We start from the raw sequence: 20,383 nt of genomic DNA, 5'->3' as shown, positions 1-20,383 counted from the left end.
TTGTATTTACTTATAGAACAAAGTCAAACAAATGGAAGTTTTCTACATAAAGTCAATTCAATGTATGGTGGAAAACACACACAATTAAGAGAAGATGCTGGAAAATTTAACATTTTTATTCATACTACTTATAAAACTAATATGAACTCATATAAAAGAATATAAAGGGATATAAGAGTATAAAAAGAAATTAAAAAACTATATAACCCTTCCTAATAATACTTGATAATATTTTCTTCCAGTAAATTTTTCTCAAATTGGAAGAACATGAGCACACATATACTGTGTTGTATGTTGCTTTTAATTCACTTGATATTGTACATGGAATATTCTGACCTGTCATTAAATACTTTTTAAAACCACTGTCTTTAATAGATGGTTATTTTACCAGCCTACTAATGAACACACTTCAACATCTGCATCTTCATTTCCATAAAGCAAATTCTATAACTGATAATTCTGTAACTGATAGGTCAAGGGGTATGAACTGATATATCCAAAAATATATTATTTTATAGTTCCTTCCAGCAGCATGAGAACCCACTCTACAACCACAGCCAACACTAAATACAATCATTAAAAAATCTTTAGGTACCAATGAGATCAGAGGTTTGTTTCTGAACTAATATTACCTGGAAATAAAAGAACTTAGAAAAGGTTTCTTCTAGCAACCTTAAATATTGTTTCTACTCCTATATGTCTAAAGTTTCCATTAGAAACCGTGTAACTTTAAGGCTGAACTTTTCGTAATTGTTTTATGTGTTTCATTCATTATTACATCCTAAGTGTCTAGAATGGCAGGCACATAGTAGGTTTTCAATAAATATTTCATGAATGACTATTTCATGAGTGAATTAATCAAAACTGCCCTATCAGTTTTGTTCTTTTCTTTCCTTCCTTTTGGATTTCTCATGGGTCCTTATTTCAGCCATCTGCACTTTTTGCCTCATGTCAGCTTGTTGCCATGATAGAGGCCATATCCTCCTGGCTCTCCTTTAGAAGACAACTTCACCTGCTTGTTACCAAAAACATTATCTTCAGAACTATGTGTTGCTCTTAAATCTTCAGAGCAGTATTTTATCTATTCATGACTTTTCATAAGCCACACCCTCACTCCCACTTATAACTCATCCTCACTAAGACAGGAAGAGATCCGCCAGGCTTGGTGTCAGGCAGCAAAAAAGGTAGTTGGACTTTTTAGCAACCTGCATTTCAAAGGCAGATTGATGTACCTGAGCCCAGTTTTAAACCTGGATTCTTAGTAAACATTCTTCGTGTTGGGTTGGCTGGTCTGAGGCTGGGCCACCTGGGCAAAGTTCTCTGAATAAGCTGTTTGCTGAGCCCACACTTCCTAGCACATCCTACTCCCACTAATTCACCTTCACCACACCTTGTCATGGGGTCTGTGCATCCTAGGATACAAAAGTGCTGCTTCGAATCCATCTCTACCTCTTGCCCTTCTGTATTTGAGGCATTTTGTCTCGGAAAAGATCTGGAAATATAGATGATGATGTGGAAAAGACTGGCAATATAGATGCTGATGATGATCCAAGTCTTTTCTTATTCCTTTTGGATACTTTGCCATATTCTGGTTCAGAAAATTGGATAGAATGTATTTTTCAAACAATCTTCCTGGACTTTGCTAATGATCTTTGATGTTTAGTTTCTTAATTTACAGAACTTTTACAAGTTTATGGTCTTGTTTTTAAATATCTTCATGCCATCACCTTGAGATGTTACATATAACATAGACGTAGACAAAGAAAAAATATGTGAAAACTCTGAAGAACTGTGTTTTAAAATCAATTTATTCAAAAAAAGCAAGCCATTCGCCCCCACAACATCTGCAAGAGAATGTCACCAGCTGTATAGTTAGTAAGATAGGCATAATCTGCTACTTGTTTCAACATCTTATTTGTTTAAAATAGGAGTTACTTAAGAGCTCATATTTTAAACAACAAACTAAGGATATCATAAAATATGTAAGTAAACACTAATGATCATTCCATGCCTCACCCTTAATTTTGTCTCAAAATTGAAATTATATTACTTTGGAATGCAGAAAGATAGAGGTTCCTGAATTGTACTAGTATCTTCATGAGTGAACAAGCTAAATGAAGGCATTTAACATTTTCCAGAATAAATTTCCACATTGAAAAAAAGAGAATGAAAAATAAAATTTTAAAGTAGTAACAAATAAAAAAAAATACCTCTAGCGCTTATATTTCTTCCTGTATTTTCATGATCCTCCACCGCATAAAAACCATGCATCCATCAGTCAACAACCATACTGAACACAGAAACTTGTAATCAAAACTCACTTCTGCTGCTGACTGTCTAAAGCTCCTGAGTCATTGGTTTATTCCCAGAATCAATTGTCCCTTCTTAAGATGTTGGCAAAGTAACTGATTGGTATTAACAATCATAAATTTACTAAGTTATTTTAAATGCAGTTACATAACTTGATTTAATTATGCTTTGGAACAGTAAATTCTCTAAACCAATCATACAGTTATAAGGAAGTAGCAGGAGTCATTGTTTTAAATGTTTTGCTCTAGTTTAAAATATCCAACATGCATTATGAAACAGAACAGAAAAAAATAATGATTTTATTTTACTCTGCTATCCATGGATTAAACCATTCCAAAGGTATACTCTACAATTCATTCTCTATTCTCTGAGGAAGCCCTTCCTTGGGAGAAATTACAACTTGACAAGTATTTTAAAATATTTCACTCCGTATTTGGTATGCAAAGACCACACTAAGTGCTTTCAAACACTGATGTGATCCTTCAGCAGAAGCAAAATCCTATAAACATAAATATTATCACCTTATAGACAGATATGGTAACTAAAAAAAGTCAGCTTTATTTTACTATTCTTAAGAATTTTTGTGCCGGGCCCTGTGTTTCCCATGTATTAACTCATCTAATTTTCAAATTAAATCAAGATTCTCTGAAGAGAATCTTACCATCATGTTCATTGTATAGATGAAAATGTACTGAATTTTAGGAGGTGCCATAATTTGCCCCAAGATCATACAACTAAGAAGTAATAAGGCTAAAATTTTAAACCTAGGAAGATTGATTCTGGAGGCCATTTCTCATCTATGGCAATGCTATTTGCCACTGCAAGTCATATATATAAATTCTATTGTTGAAAAGGATATATTCTGAAACACACACACACATGCTCACTCTCTCACTTCTAGGGAGGTATGCTTATTTCTCTTCTGTATTTTCTCAAAATGCTAGCAGCAACAAAACTTTTCAAATAGTTTTCTAAAGTCTGTTATAATATTTATACATCTGAAAGTATGTGCAAATATTTCATATATTTCCATCTTTATCTATATTCAGACTTTTATTTCACAGAATCTTAACTTAGACACATTATTTAAGTTACTTTTACATTATGAGCAAAATTATAAAATGGGAGTAAATTCATGCATAGGATACATTCCATGGCAAGTAGATACAATGGAGCATTTAACAGAAATACAAAACATTATCCAGGATATGCAATGATAAAAATCAGACTGTTCTCCAAGGAATCCCTCAGAGATCTTTCCTTGACTTGTATTTATTTTTAATATGTATAAACTACCATAGTCTGCAAGTACTAAAAGTTAGATTAACTACTAAATTTAAGTATTTCAGACGTAATCAAGAAAGATTAATACTCAGGTGTGTATTTTAGTCAGCTAAGAACTGTCTGTTGGGCCCCAACTTTTTGTGTGTGTGTGTTTTTTTTTTTTTAATGGCATCCTAAGTTTAACATGAGTGAGTAAGTGAAGTATCTCATTTGTACAAACGCTTACATCCTAGTGTGTAATAATGCATGACAGTAAGTAAAAATTTTTGACAAAAGAAGTACAGTGAATGTTATATGATATGCCACAGAAGTTTAAATAATTGATCATGTAAATATAAAGAAAAAATGTATTCCACTTTGAGATTTAAGTTTATAATATGTTGGTTTAATTTGCTTTGCTCTCTTTCTGAAATGTGAAATATCATAAATCTTTGTTCATGTCCATTCCTTCTCTCCCCAGAGGTAACTGCCATCCTAAAGTTGGTATGTACCATTCACAGACACATTTTTATTACTACCAATGAATTCATCCATAAGCAAATTTACTATTTTGTACATTAAAAATCATAACTGGCATGTTATTTTACACACCCTTTTGCAACAGTTCTTTTTTTTTTTTAAGTACAACATGGTATAGTTGGGATTTAAACATAAATCTAGCCACCTGGGGATAACTGTGCCCCAAGGGGACATCTGGCAATGTCTGCAGACACTTCTGGCTGTCATAACAGGGTAGGGGATTGTCGTTGTTGTTCAGTAGCTATGTCGTGTCTGATTCTTTGCAACCCATGGACTGCAGCACACACATCATACCAGCATCTAGTGATTAAAAGCTACAGATTCTGCTGAACACCCTACAATGCACAGGACAGTCTCTACCACAAAGAATTACCTGGCCCCAAATGTCAAAAGTACTGATGTTGAGAAACTTTGCTTTAGTTTTATTCATTGTAATGGTTTTGTGATAGTCCACTATAAGCATTTCCCTTAAAAAAGAGCCTGACCACTTGTTGAGATCAGGTAAAGCTTTGAAAAAGACTAATACACTGTGAAAAGAAATTTTAGTTGAAAATGGGAATGATTAAAAGATTAATTCTTCAAAAATTATTAAAGCTATTAATCAAGGTACTAAAATGTCTACATTCATTTCATTTTCATAAAACAACAATTACTTTTATAATAACTTTTGCAATATGGTTCCATTAAACATCATACAGTGAACTATCAAAAGATAAATAAAAACATTTTTTGTTGCTAAGAACTCTTACATTTTAAAAAGCATTACAAGGAAAACTCCCATGCTCAGGCTCTAAAAAGAGGATAGTCTTATGAAGATATGAATACATCATCAAGAACATGAAAAAGCATGCAGCCAAGAAAGGAAGATGTGGGAAGTGGGATCTTACAAAGAAAAAGTCTTCTATAAAACAACTGCCTTCAAGTCAAGTCAGTAATAAAATTCCTACATAATGAAATCTATTATTTCATTTGTTTCCAATAAAACATCAAATTCCTTCTACCCCCTCTGGGCTGGATCTGCCCCCCATAAATCTTTATTGAGATGTAAAATGAGAATAAATGAATGTAAAATATTTAGACTGCATGCCTAACCATGCCCTCATCTTTCCCCTCTGAAACTGGTCCTGCCTCCTGTCCCATATCTCAGTGAATCCTAGCCAGAAATTAAGGCCCACTCTTTCCATCTCCCTTGTCTGCAATCTCCAGTCCATCCAGGTTATCACCAAGTACTGTTGATTTTTGTTTCCTAAATCTTTTTCAAATTGGTCCACTGTTCTTCTCTACCTGAACACTCCCATCCTAGTTGGAGCCTTTGGAATTCCCACCCAGGGTACTGCCTAACTTCCTAACATTTTTAATATGTCTGCCACTCAGCAACAGGCTCTTCATTTGCAAAGGAAAATCTGATTAACTGCCCTTAAAAGACTCTTCCCAAACTCCCCTGCCCTAAGGACCACATCAAAGCTCTTTTACCTGGTCAGCAGGGAATGGTCTCCAACCTCTTCTTCTTTGGTCTCCCTTTCTTGCCGAGTTCTCGCCATCCTTACCACAATCTCTCCTGCTATTGAGGCTGTTCCCTTTCCTCCTAAAACCTTGGCTCTCCCTGTGCCATTCAACCCTACACTATCCCTTAGGCCTTAGCTCAATTCTTACTTCCTTAAGGAAGTCTTCCTATAGCCCCGTGACTACGTCTGAAACCCCAAATGCTGAGTAGACACCTCTCCTTCGTAACTTGTATTAAAGTGACACCTTCACATATTTATCTGATTCTATCACAGGACTGCAAGTGTGTAGGTGAGAAATAAATGTATGACTGGTCTAAAAGTATGCTGAGCAAGAGAGAAAGATCTAGTGCAAATGTCATACTGCATAATGTATTTAAACCTCACATCTTGCCGGCCCGTGTCATCCATCTATTCGGACATCATTTACTAATTTCACTACAGCTTAACAGAGAAAAACACCTTTTCCTACCATAATTATAAAAAGAATAAAAGATATTCCTTGATATACAAGGAACTCAAGCAACAAACCTAAAAACACAGAATACAAATATACGTTTATGCTTTTTAAGGACAGTGTATCTCTGGGAGACTTATTAAGATCTGTTTCCTTCTTTCTTCAGAAAGTTTTAAAAAATGAGGATAATGAAAGAACATAGAGCCTTCAAAATTTTATCTGGCTTTGTCCAGAAGTCCTTCAGCAGGCAGGAATTGAAACAAGCTCTTTAAGTTCAGAATTATACTGTCTTGATTAAAAATCTCTTTTGCTATTTGGCTACTCTGGCCTCCTACAGATCTTGAAAAGGCACTGCAAAACCAATATCACTTTCTTTTGTTAAAAAAATTCTTCCACGGCATTGCTATAAAATTACTTCAGTTACTAGGTTGCCAATATTTATCAAGTTACATCAGAAGGTTTACTAAATTAAAATGTTATTACTTATTGATTCATTTATCCACCTGCAACAAGGATTGCTCTCCTTCACCATCACCTCTATTCCATTTTGTGACAAAACTAGTAAGCTTTTCTCCAGTCTGGCAAAATATAATATGGAAACAGATATGTCACATAATTACTAATATCTAACGTGTGTGTTGTGAGATACTCTGAGTGAAGGAAATTATCACAGACCCAGAACTAGCTAATACATCACTCACAGTCGTATATAGTAACAAGGTCCCCAAATCCTCAGGGCATACGTGCTACAAATGCTCCCAGTCATTTTATATTAGTGGGGTTCCAGGAAATGGAGGAAGAGAGGTAAAGCCTGGGCCAATGTGGAACAGAGAAGGGAAGAGCCTCTCGAGGTGAGATACAGCAACATGAGGTTAGTAGGAAGAGAAAATGGAGAGGCTCTCTTGAAAATGTAAGCCACATTCTTAAGGAGAACACTAGAATTCCTATAGTCAAGTCCTGAACTGTTTTTACTTGAACATTACAAGAGAACTACCAGTAAGGCTATGAGACTTGGAGCCACCTAGATGGCTGAGGTTTGAGTGTCTCAAACATAAGAATAAAAAACAAAAACCTAGGACCATTTAGCTGATAAATGTAAACAAGCCCACATACCTAGAAAGCCTTTATAAATACTTCTAATATGGTCCAGTATAAGTGTTAGTGGATCAATATCAACCTGAAAGCACACTGGTTGATAATGTCTAAGGATGTAACCATGAGGAACTAAGGAGACTAGTTCACATAGAATTGTACACTTAAAATAGCTACCTCTTACTGTATATTGGGTACATTCTTTATATGTAAATTTTACCTCAATAGAGTTGATTTTAAATGCATCATTTAAAAATAATTCACCTCATAGTTATAGACTAATATAAACTGACTGCCCTACTTATTATGATAGATTAGGTAATTAATAAAATGTTATCAAGATGAAAAATGAGGCACCCAGAGAACAATTTTCACTAATCCCTCTAGCACAGCAAATAGCAACCCTCTTCACTAGAAAGGGATAGGTAAACTTTCAAACAATTTAGCTCCCTATTTATAGATTATGCAAAATCTGAGATGTACTTGATTTCATATAGCCCACACTTACAGACATTATATACAGATACTCTCAAACCACCTTGGCTACACCAAACTCAGATTTGGTATTGTCAGCAAATGAATGGGAATTTCAATAAGTACATTGTAATGATGCTTGCCAGACAGCATTTCAGTTTAGAAATATTAACCATCATGTACGTACTGTAGTTACTGTACAACAGTGTTACAATTTTATTTCATTTTGTGCTCATTTTATAACAATGACTAGATAATGAGAAAATGAAAATTCCACTTCTAGTGATCAAATAATCAAAAATAGCATTAATTAGGTATGCCAAATGCAGGCAATCTACAACCTCAATCAGACAATCACTGGATTTAAGCTGTGTTCAACAGTGAGCAAAATTTAAATTTAAATGACAAAAATATATCCTCTAAGACTAAATCTAAGATGTGCCAAGAAAACGTGGCTCTTTAATTTTCTACAACTGATTTAATCTTGCTTTTCAAGCTCTGACCTTGACTTTAACTTGCATTTTATAGTAGTTCAGTCCTTTTTGATTTATGGTTGTTGTTGGTTTAGTCTCTAAGTCATGTCCTACTCTTTGCGACCCCACGGACTGTAGTACGCCAGGCTTCCCTGTCCTTCATTATCTCCCAGTTTGCTCAAACTTACAACCATTGAGTTGGTGATACCATCCAACCATCTCATCCTCTGTCACCCACTTCTCCTCCTGCCCTTAATCTTTCCCAGCATCAGTGTATTTTCCAATGAGTCAGCTCTTCCCATCAGGCGGCCAAAGTACTGGAGCTTCAGCTTCAGCATCAGTCCTTCCAAAGAATATTCAGGGTTGATCTCCTTTAGGATGGACTGGTTTGATCTCCTTGCTGTCCAAGGGACTCTCAAGAATTCTCTCCAGGACAATTCAAAAGCATCAATTCTTCAGTGCTCAGCCTTCTTGGTAGTCTGTCTCTCACATCTGTACCTGACTAAAGGAAAAACCATAGCTTTGACTATATGGACCTTTGTCAGCAAAGTAATGTCTTTGCTTTTTAATACACTGTCTAGGTTTGTCATAGCTTTCCTTCCAAGGAGCAAGCATCTTTTAATTTCATGGCTGCAATCACTGTCCGCAGCAATTTTGGAGCCCAAGAAAATACAATCTGTCATTGTTTCTACTTTTTCCCCTTCTGTTTGCCATGAAGTGATGGGACCAGATGCCATGATCTTCATTTTTTGAATGTTGGGTTTTAAGCCAGCTTTGTCACTCTTCCCTTTCACTTTTATCAAGAGGCTCTTTAGTTCATCTTCGCTTCCTGCCCTAAGGGTGGTGACATCTGCATATCTGAGGTTATTGATGTTTCTCCCTGCAATCCTGATTCAAGCTTGTGTGCTTCACCCAGCCCAGCATGTCACATGGTGTACTCTGCATATAAGTTAAATAAGCAGGGTGACAATATACAGCCTTGATGTATTCCTTTCCCAATTTTGAACCAGTTCGTTGTTCTATGTCTGGTTCTAACTGTTGCTTCTTGACCTGAATACAGGGTTTCTCAGGGAACAGGTAAGGTGGTTTATAGTTTTCTTCAGGTAAACACTCAGTTTCTCTGTTCAGATTTTCTCCCTGCTTCTATGAAGATGGCAGCTGGGTATATGGATGTGGATGGGGTTTTGTAACTTGACTGTGGTAAAGGAAAGACTCACAGATACACATGTACTGGCCCGTGTGCTGTCCCCTGGGGCTCTTTGGTCCCCAAGACAAGGTTCCTTATAGGTCTGGACCCCAGACACTGGCCAGATGCTAATGCTGGACCCCATGCAGGCTGTGGGCTCAGGGATGTGCTCTTGGCTTAGAGCCCAGGGGTCTGGCCTGGTTGTTTGTCTCCTTCTCAGCTTTAATAGGTAAAGCCATCTATACTCTGCAATCTCATGTACGACTACTACCTGGCCAACAACTAGAGTGCTGATATCAGCCTGCCCCTCAACACAGCATCCCCACTGACAGGTTCGCTAACTCTCAACCTAGTTACCTGGGGTGGGTGATACCTTTGGGATTCCTCAGGAGACACTCACAAGCTGAAGGAAGCCCGGGCATCCTCTCTCCACCTAACCACATCATGCCACAATTTACTTTGCTGTCACTGCTTCTATTGTGTTGAGGCAACCTTGCAAGGCAGTTTCCTCCCTGAGTTTCAAGAGGGGAATGGGGCATAAGCATCCTTCACTTCTGGCTTCATCTGCAACTCAGTGTCTCCCAAACCCAGAATTCCGGACCCCCATGGTGGTGGGAAGGGCTTCCTTGATATCTCAGTTGGTAAAGAATCCACCTGCAATGCAGGAGACCCCAGTTCAATTCCTGGGTCAGGAAGATTCGTTGGAGAAGGGAGAGGCTACCCACTCCAGTATTCTTGGGCTTCCCTCGTGGCTCAGCTGATAAAGAATCTGCCTGCAATGCGGGAGACCTGGGTTCGATCCCTGGGTTGGGAAGATTCCCTGGAGAAGGTAAAGGCTACCCACTCCAGTATTCTGGCCTGGAGAATTCCATGGGCTGTATAGTCCAAGGGGTCACAAAGAGTTGGACAGGATTGAGTGACTTTCACTTTTATGGTGGTGGGAGGGGTGCGGGGAAGAGAATGTCAGGACTTGCCTGCCTTAACTCTGCTCTTCAATCTACATTTCTTCGGTACCTGGAAGGGCTGTCTTTTGTTTCCCTTTTAAGTCTCAAAGGAATTTCCCCTCTGAAGAGGCTTTTACCCTACTCTCTTATCTGGAACAATGATATGAAAAGATTAGAAGAGAAAAACCAATTTATTGACCAAAGATACATCATCAGATACTCCAGAAAAATTATCTCCGTTAAATGCATAAACATTCAGCTATAATAATAGAAAAAGAAACAAAGAAAGGTTTAAAATTAAAATAGACTAATGATCAACATAAAAATGTACAATCCAAATGAAGGCAAACAGCTTGCTATAGATTCCTTGATTGAGAGAAGAACTGACTGTGCTTAACTTCCTCCCGGCCAATTTTTCCAGTAAATTATGTAGACACCATTGAAGTCAACACACTGAAATTTTTTAGACACTGGTGGGTAAACAAGATACAGAAAGCTAACAACAGCAGATTGTTATAGTAGCAATTGCTACTATAGAAGCAAGTTGCTCACTGATTCCTGGGAGCCCTAACAAAAACCAGAGCCATGAGTATAGACACATACCCTGCTGAACTTAGAGACAGTATAGCTAAAATGGTTATTAAATCGTAGCTTAAGAATGTCTGATTTGGGGCTTCCCTAGTGGCTCAGTGGTAAAGAACTCACCTGCCGCAGGAGACGTAAGAAACTCAGGTTTAATCCCTGGGTCAAGAAGATCCCCTGGAGAAGGAAATGGCAACTCACTCTGGTATTCTTGCGTGGAGAATTCCAAGGACAGAGGCGCCTGGCGGGCTACAGCCCATGGGGTCACAAGAGTCGGACACAACTGAGCACACACATTCACACTATCTCTAGATATACGGAGTGTACCTTTCTTTCACACGGGAGATTTATTTCCTGCTTTTAGGGGGACAGAAGTAGGTCAGAGCTTCTTTCTTGCATCAGCTGTTTCTCAAGCAACATCAATTCAAAATAATCAATATGCCATTGTGGCATATTTTGGGGTGGCCCACCTTGAGCCCCAACATCACCAAGGTTTAGTTTTTTTCCAATTCATGAAAAATACGCCAGGTTTTAGGACAGAAACATGCTAAGGAAGCTCCAAAGCTTGAAAGCAACCAAAATTATGTTCTGTATAATATCTTTAAGGTACTAAGGCATAAGGTCCTCAGGTATGGAATTACTACGACACTGCCAAGATGTGAAGGGCTGACAGGTAGAGCAAGAGGACCTGAGAAGCTCCCTATTCACACAACTGACCTGGAGTACCTCCAGGGACCCTGTGACCATGCTTTCTGACAGATCAGTCACACCTAGGCAGACAAGGAAACAGAAGGGTACAACCAAAATCTGAAAAAAGTTCTAAATCACAGCTTTCTGCCATAACCATAATCCATGCAGAAAACTGAAAAGTACATTCAACTTAGGTAGTAACAATTTTTCTTTTCTTAAAAAACTTATTTTCAAAGGATGTAGTCAATTTGGTGAAAATTTGTTGTTATGCATTGTAGGGAAATCTAGAAAATGCCAGATTCGCTTTCTCTTACCATAGGAAATGATGTGTTTCAGATATAAATCAGCAACCTGTGATATTTTTGAAAGAGCTAAAAATCTGGCTTATCTTTATATCCAAGTAGCCAGTACATTATCTTACATGTAATATGTATGTAATAAAAGGTCTAAAGTGAACTGTACCATATTTTCACAGTCATGGAAGAGGAACTGCTTACCATCATCATATAAAGAAGCTGGATGACATCATATATGCTACCTCAAGCACTAAAGCAAAAATAAAAAGGAGAGAGGAAGAGAAAAATCCCCAAAGTGGCCATGCCTTTGAAACAACCATGGAATATAAACCTCAAGTAAGGCAATGTTTCAAGAGAATTAGCCAAGGAACACTGTAAACCTAACAACATTCTAGTATTCTTGGCAGTCCTTCACATCTTGGCTCTGTCATAGTAAATCCCACACCTGAGGACCATAGTAAATCCCACACGCCTTAGTACCTTATACATTCTGGCTACTTGACTTCAAGAATATCACCAAAGCTTTCTAGTTGAAATCCTCTTCTAGTAACATTTTCCCAAGGCCTCAGTGAGGCCATCAGCTTTGCCAAAATAGATATTTCAAACATACTCTGCTTGTCAATCACTGGATTCAGGGAAAGAAATATGTATTACATTTCATGCAGCCCAGAAGCTGTCCAAGACTTCAAGGATAAAGTTCTCATTCCATACTTCATCTCCTAACTTTTAAGAAAAAGCACCTCTGCTTCAGTCACATCTAATCATTTGCAGCTTCTCAACTAAGCCTTCACACATATTTACTTTTATCTGCTCACACTCTGTCTCCAGTATTCATCATTTCTTCATTCATTTATTCATTTGTTCAACAAACAAACATTTCCCAAGCTCCTAGAAGGGGACAGGCATGATGCTAAGCAGTGGGGATACATAGGAAATAAGACAAAAAGAGGGAGGGTCCCTGTTCTTACAGCAGTCACATTCTGGAGAGAAGAGACATAATAAGCAAACAAGTAACAGACAAGAAGATAACAGTAACTGCTATAAAAGAAAGCAAAATGGGTCAACTTAATAGAGTATTGATTTGGGTTAGGGAATTTCCAAGGAAGTGATGTTATAACTGCTATTTAAATGACAAGAAGCTAACTCTGTATTTCTAGTTAATTCTTTCTTTCCTCCTTCAAAACCCTCCTTTGGGAAGCACTGCATGATCCCCCAGCTTATTCTGTGTGCTCCTATCTGAGGTCCCTAGCCACTAACCACACCTCCTACCAAGCTTTTACCACAACTACCCTGGAATCTTTGGTTTGCAACTCTGTCTCAAGGCCTACCCCAAACTACAGTTAATAAGATCCTCGAGCGTAGGCACTACAAATAACTCTTGCCCCTAAGACCTAGCAGAAACACGTACAAATAGCTTGGCATGGTGAATTAAGCAGTTCAACTGCTCTAAGTACTTCTTAAGAATCTTACAGGGACCAAGAAGAAATAAGGCAATAGACACACAGGGCATAGAAATGGAATATGTAAATTTCATCACAACTAAAAATATCACAGAAAATAAAGGCTGAAATATTATTTCTCTTAAACAGAACAATCCCCTGAGTTTTGAAATAAACTGTTTTTTGACATTTTCATTCTCTGTTGGTCCTAGAACTCCTCAAGGGCAGAGAGTACATCCCAATCATTATGCTGTCATGGGTTTTGCCCCTTTCAGAATGTGGGTTGTCTACAATCACTAATCATGTCCTTCTTGTTGTTTATTCCAGACATCCAGCAGGACTCACTACAGCAGGTGTTTTAACAGATGTCAGCTTAATAAGTTAAATTTAAAGTTTCAAGGCTCTCTCCTGTGGTTCCTCTTGAGCCAGAACTAACAAAGAATCTTTATATATCAACAAGAATGTATTTAAACAGCATGGATGATAAATCAATACAATGTTGAAAAAGGTATCTGACTCATATAAATCACATAGTGAGAAAGCGCCTGTAGAAATCTCAAAACCAATGATATGAAAAAACAGAAACTAATGGATCACTTCAAGAGAAATTATATATTATTCTCTAACAAAACATGACAGAAATTTTATATTTTATACTATCAGGTACATAGACTATACATGTAAATAAACTTGATTCCACATTTTAAATGAATAGAACAATTTATATATTTTCACTAAAAAATCAAGTTAAAGGACAAATCTTTTCTGAACAAAGGAACTTGGCTACATTATAACAGCTTTATAATAAGCCCCTAAAGTAGAATTTAAATCTAAGGGCATGAGTAATATTTATATAATGACTTATGAATCACATCCTTCTAGTTATACTACTACCTGTATTTTTGTTCAAAAAGGCACTTCTAAAGTAATAGAAAATGTTACCACCATATAAAGAAATGTGATAAACAGATATATATCATAAAAAATAATTTGATTACATTCTCTCTTGAGCCTAAACTACCAAACAGAAAGGCAGAAATTTCTGACAAACTCATCACTTCCTACTTTCAGAAACAAATAAAAAATCTGATTATTAGATGACTATACCAGACCACCTGACCTGCCTCTTGAGAAACCTATATGCAGGTCAGGAAGCAACAGTTAGAACTGGACATGGAACAACAGACTGGTTCCAAATAGGAAAAGAAGTACGTCAAGGCTGTATATTGTCACCCTGCTTATTTAACTTGTATGCAGGGTACATCATGAGAAACGCTGGGCTGGAAGAAGCACAAGCTGGAATGAAGATTGCCGGGAGAAATATCAATAACCTCAGATATGCAGATGACACCACCCTTATGGTAGAAAGTGAAGAGGAACTAAAAAGCCTCTTGATGAGAGTGAAAGAGGAGAGTGAAAAAGTTGGCTTAAAGCTCAACATTCAGAAAACGAAGATCATGGCATCTGGTCCCATCACTTCATGGGAAATAGATGGGGAAACAGTGGAAACAGTGTCAGACTTTATTTTTCTGGGCTCCAAGATCACTGCAGATGGTGACTGCAGCCATGAAATTAAAAGACACTTACTCCTTGGAAGAAAAGTTATGACCAACCTAGATAGCATATTGAAAAGCAGAGACATTACTTTGCCAACAAAAGTCCGTCTAGTCAAGGCTATGGTTTTTCCAGTGGTCATGTATGGATGTGAGAGTTGGACTGTGAAGAAAGCTGAGTGCCGAAGAATTGATGCTTTTGAACTGTGGTGTTGGAGAAGACTCTTGAGAGTCCCTTGGACTGCAAGGAGGTCCAACCAGTCCATTCTAAAGGAGATCAGCCCTGGGTGTTCTTTGGAAGGAATGATGCTAAAGCTGAAACTCCAGTACTTTGGCCACCTCATGTGAAGAGTTGACTCATTGGAAAAGAGTCTGATGCTGGGAGGGATTGGGGGCAGGAGGAGAAGGGGATGACAGAGGATGAGATGGCTGGATGGCATCATCAACTCGATGGACGTGAGTTTGAGTGAACTCAGGGAGGCCTGGCATGCTGAGATTCATGGGGTCGCAAAGAATCAGACACGACTGAGCGACTGAACTGAACTGAACTGATACTCCAATTTAAAACATAAGCTATGTACTGGCTATTTTTCATACTCCAGTTCCCAGATCTATCTATATGGTTTCATAAGAAAGAAAACAAAAAGTGTTTCTAACTAGAAATGCTGTTTAATTACATTTAATTCTGTGATAACTTTCAAAAGCCCAGAAGCACTTCTTTCAGACACAATCTTGATTTCAAACAAATAATAACAAAGCAAAGTGAAAGTCAAAAGATGTCATACATCAAGAAGAAGTGTGAGAACTTCAGATTCAGAGTCACACTGCCTGGATTTGAATTCTAGCTCCACCAGCTACTAGCCGAGTGACTTTTTGGGCCAGTTTGTTAACTTCTTGGTACCTCGATTTCCTTTGTTGCAATCTGGGTCTAATGATATCACTAACTCTTGAGACTGCTATTAGCATTAAATGAGAAGATACAAAGAAAATGCTCAGTACAGCACATAAGCTAAATGTTACTACCATTATTACCATCATCAAGTTCAAAACACTACTTCTCAGTTCAGTTCAGTTGCTCAGTCATGTCCAACTCTTTGCGACCCCACTGACTGCAGCGCCCCAGGCTTCCCTGTCCATCACCCACTCCTGGAGCTTGCTCAACTCTACTTCTGGGCATTCTCAAATCACCAAAGCAAGTTTCCAGAGGAAAGTCGAGAGCAAGTAATTTGTCCCCAAGGGGCTTCTCCCAACCCTGGAGAGAACTAACAGACCTTACTATAAAGAGCCCAGACACACAGTTGAACCGAACTTCCCATCCAATAGGTTAAAGAGAAGTGACATTCCTTCGGATTTTGGGGCTGTAGCTTCCACATGAGACAGAAGCGTGTCCAGGACTTGGAACAGTGATGGTGCTTGGAGAGACCCCTCCAGTCTGTTCACTAAGCACCACAGCCTGGAGAGGTGAGGCCAGGAAAACAATGCCCACTGGAGGGCAGCTCCTGGGAAAATGTCTAATGGTAACCTGAATAACAGGCAACAGTAACCATGGTAACAACAAAGCACTAAGGACAACGCCCCTTTCCCCATTTTCCTGGTATGTCATAAACCAAAGGAGGCTTGTATTAGTCCACAGGAAGCAAAGGAGTGCTAGTAATACCAACAAGCCAGGTGGTGACTTAGATTTAGTTTTATTTCTAAAACAATTATATTTCTACCTGAGTGCTATGGTGAAATTAAAATCTATTTCACAGGACTTTGAACTGTAAAAAACTAAGATCTCTGAAGGTAAAGTAAGTCTCAATCACAGTGCCTGATACATCGTATATTTGAAGAATGAACTGATGTTCATTATCATAAAATGGGCGTTTACAGAATTTTCACACACACACATGGAAACTTCTAATTGGTAAAGATGGAGTAGCCTCATTTCTCCCAGGTGCCTCCTCTTAAAACTAAAGACCCCCGTGCATAATACACAAAGATAGAAGACAGGATGGAAAGAAGGAGGACGAGTGCCTGGAGACTTGGGGACCTAAGAAACATGTTAGCACTCAGTCTCCTGGGATTCCTCACTATTTCCCATGTATTCTCACCAGGGTGCCAGAGAAGCCTGTGACCTGGAACCCACAAGAGTCGAATATAAAAAAGTGCCAAGAATAGCCTGTTCCCACTGCTAAAAGATCAAGAAAAGAATGAGCTAACAACGGAAAATCCTTCAGGCAATACTCATCCTGCTCAAGAAAACATGAAAGGAAAAACTGCACCACTATCCCACTGAGGTGTCAGTGGGGCTAAGTGGGTAGACACTCTTAAACACACACATGAGAAAGCAGGGACCTAACCTTCCATCCCAGCCCGGCAGGGATTGCTCCATTCACCCCTTTGTGGTGCTGGTGGGTCCAGTCCCCAAGCTGATCTTCCCTCTTCCCCTAGGCAGAAGCAGGCAACAGTACTCTGGTGCCACTGCCAGGGTAGTGTCTTCAGGACAAAGCAGAGATAAGGCAGGGTGAATTAGTGGTCCACTTTTGCTGGGATTCCCTGGTGGCTCAAACGGTAAAACGTCTGCCTGCAATCCAGGAGACCCAGCTTTAATCCCTGGGTCGGGAAGATCCCCTGGAGAAGGAAATGGCAACCCATTCCAGTACTCTTGCCTAGAAAATTCCTTGGATGGAGGAGCCTGGTAGGCTACAGTCCATGGGGTCGCAAAGAGTTGGACATGACTGAGCGACTTCACTTTCACTGTCTTTGCTGGGAAGGTCTTGGCAGGGCCAAGTGAGGAGCTGAACATCTGCTCCATCCACCTGCAAGGAGGCAGTGGGAGTAAAAGCAAGATTTCTGCAGAGGTGGGGTCAGGGAGGCCTAAGAAGAAACTGAACATACACCCCCAACCCTCACACTATCCTGCTACAGGAAGGCTACCTGCTCAACAAAAGAAATCAGAAAGGATCCAGAGCCTCATACAAATTGACCAGGATAGAATCAAAATTCACTCATCATACCAAGGACCTTTAGAGTCACAATTTGAATGAGAAGACAAGAGTCTTACACCAAGATGAAATAAATGTTGGAATTATCTGACAAGGATTTTAAAGCAACTCCAATAAAACTACTTCAACAAGCAACCCTAAAATGCCTGTGACACAGACAAGAAATAGCCCCAACTAAAGCCCGCTCTCTCTCGAGCTAAAAGGCCAGTGAAGGACCAGCCTACCAAGACGAAAAACTTTTAAACAATAACCACTCTACTCCAGCCAGACTTAACAGTGAAAATTGTGACTCCATTCATACCAGCAAAGGCAAAGTAGGAAGCAGGCCCAATCCCCTACCAGGGTACTGTCAGTGGAGGCCACGTGGGGAGCAGTGACAAGGCACACCTGCCTCTCCTGCCCCTCCTAGCCAGGATGGTCAACAGTTACCATATGCAAGTAAGTGCATGCACCCCACGTGCAGTGAGGTCAAATAATAGTAAAATGTTAGACTTCGGAGCAGAGAACGGTTTTACTGCAGGGCCATGCATGGAGATGGGTGGGTCATGCCTTAAAAACCCTGAACTCCCAGAAAGCTTTCAGCAGAGCCCTTTCCTAGGAAAGCTGAGGGAGGGGCAAACATCTTGTTGAAAATGTGTGTATGTGTGTTAGTCGCTCAGTCGTGTCCGACTCTTTGCGACTCCATGGACTAGAGCCCACCAGGCTCCTTTGTCCATGGAGTTCTCCAAAGAATACTAGAGTGGGTAGCCATTCCCTTCTCCAGGGGATCTTCTCGACCCAGGGATCGAATCCAGGTCTCTGGGACTGCAAGCAGATTCTTTAAGGTCTGAGCCACCAGCCAAGGCCCTTAATGAAAACATATTGTATCAAAATATGTGGGATGTAGCTAAAGCAATGCTAAGAGAGAAATGTATAGCACTAACTGCATATATTAGAGAAGAAAGGTCTCAAATAAATAACCTAAATTCTTACCTCAACACTACAAAAAGAAACCCAAAGCAAGACGGAAGGAAATAATAAAGATAAAATCAGAAATCAATGACGTTTCAAATAATAATTGAGGAAAAAAATCAATGAAGTAAAATCTGTTTCCCCCCGAAATTGGTAAAGTTCATTAACCTCTGCCAAGACTGATCAAGATTTTTAAAAAGAGAGAAGATAAAAATTATCAATATCAGGAATGAAATAGGAGAGATGGCTATAATTCTGTAGCCATTAAAAGGATAGTAAGAAGTACCACAAACTTCACACTCATAAATTGGACAGCTTAGGGGAAAAAATGGGCCAATTCCTTAAAAATCACAAGCTACCAAAACTTAACCAAGATGAAATAAACAACAGTCAGATAATTATTAAATACAGTGAATCTACAATTTTATAGTTCTATATACAAACTACAAAAATGTGGAGACAGAAATTAGAAGCAACATAAGATTTACAATTGCTCCAAGGAAATAAAATATAAACCTAACAAAATATCTATAGGATCTGCATCCTGAAAATTATAAAATGTTAATGAAAAGAATTGAAGAGAACCTAAATAGAGAAACACTCTACTCATGTATTATAAGACTCAACAAGATGCCAATCCTTCCCAAATGGATATATAAATTTAAAGTAATTCCTATCAAAATGCCAGCAAGTGTTCTATAGATATAGGAAAGCTTATTCTAAAACAGAAATTGAAAGGCACATGACCTGGAATAGCTAATGAAATTTTGAAAAAGCAGAATAAGGTGGGAGGAATCACTATATCTGACGGTGAGGCTTGCTACAGAGCCACATAACAGTAGTCAAGATGGCATGACATTGGCAGAAGGATAAACAATCAATGGGACAGCTCAGAGAACCCAGAAATAGAGCCACACGAATATGCTCTACTGATTTGCCTGCAAAAGAAATTCAGTGGAGGAAGGAGAGACTATTCAACAAGTAGTGCTATAGCAACTGGTCATCCATAGGCCAAAAAACAAAAAGCCTCAACCTACATCTCAAGCAACCTATATAAAAATTAACTCAAAACAGATCATGGTCTTAAATGTAAAATGCAAATTTATAAAATTTTAGAAGCAAACAAAGGAGAAAATCTTTAGGATGAATGACTAGACAAAGAGTTTTTAGACTTACCACCAAAAATACAATCTATAAAAGGAAAAATTATTAGATTACTGCATCAAAATTAAAACATTCTGCTCTGTGAAAGATCTGATTAAGCAATGAAAAGACAAGCTACAAGCTGGGAAAAAAATATTTTCAAACATATCCAACATGGATTTTAATCAAGAATATATATATATTTCAAAAACTCCTTAAATTCAACAGTAATAAAACATTCAACTAGAAAATGGATGAATGACACAGATATTTCACTGAAGAGAATATACAGATCAGTCCTGGGTGTTCATTGGAGGGACTGATGTTGAAGCTGAAACTCCAAAACTTTGGCCACCTGATGCGGAGAGCTGACTCATTTGAAAAGGCCCTGATGCTGGGAAAGATTGAGGGCAGGAGGAGAAGGGGACGACAGAGGATGAAATGGTTGGATGGCATCACCGACACAACGGACATGGGTTTGGGTGGACTCTGGGAGTTGGT

The 20,383-nt window shown here is 38.6% G+C and overlaps 1 protein-coding gene across 5 annotated transcripts in view; it reads right to left on the bottom strand.

The window, feature by feature from the left end:
• The window catches only part of CDKL5 (cyclin dependent kinase like 5), a 182,082-nt gene that overhangs the window by 71,366 nt on the left and 90,333 nt on the right, over positions 1 to 20,383 (bottom strand). The gene's annotated exons all lie outside the window — the stretch shown is intronic.

This window comes from Bubalus bubalis, chromosome X (assembly GCF_019923935.1).
Source record: "Bubalus bubalis isolate 160015118507 breed Murrah chromosome X, NDDB_SH_1, whole genome shotgun sequence".
NCBI classification, from domain to species: Eukaryota; Metazoa; Chordata; class Mammalia; order Artiodactyla; family Bovidae; genus Bubalus; species Bubalus bubalis.
Note: the sequence above shows the minus strand (reverse complement) of the source record. Positions and strands in the feature narration are given on the sequence as shown.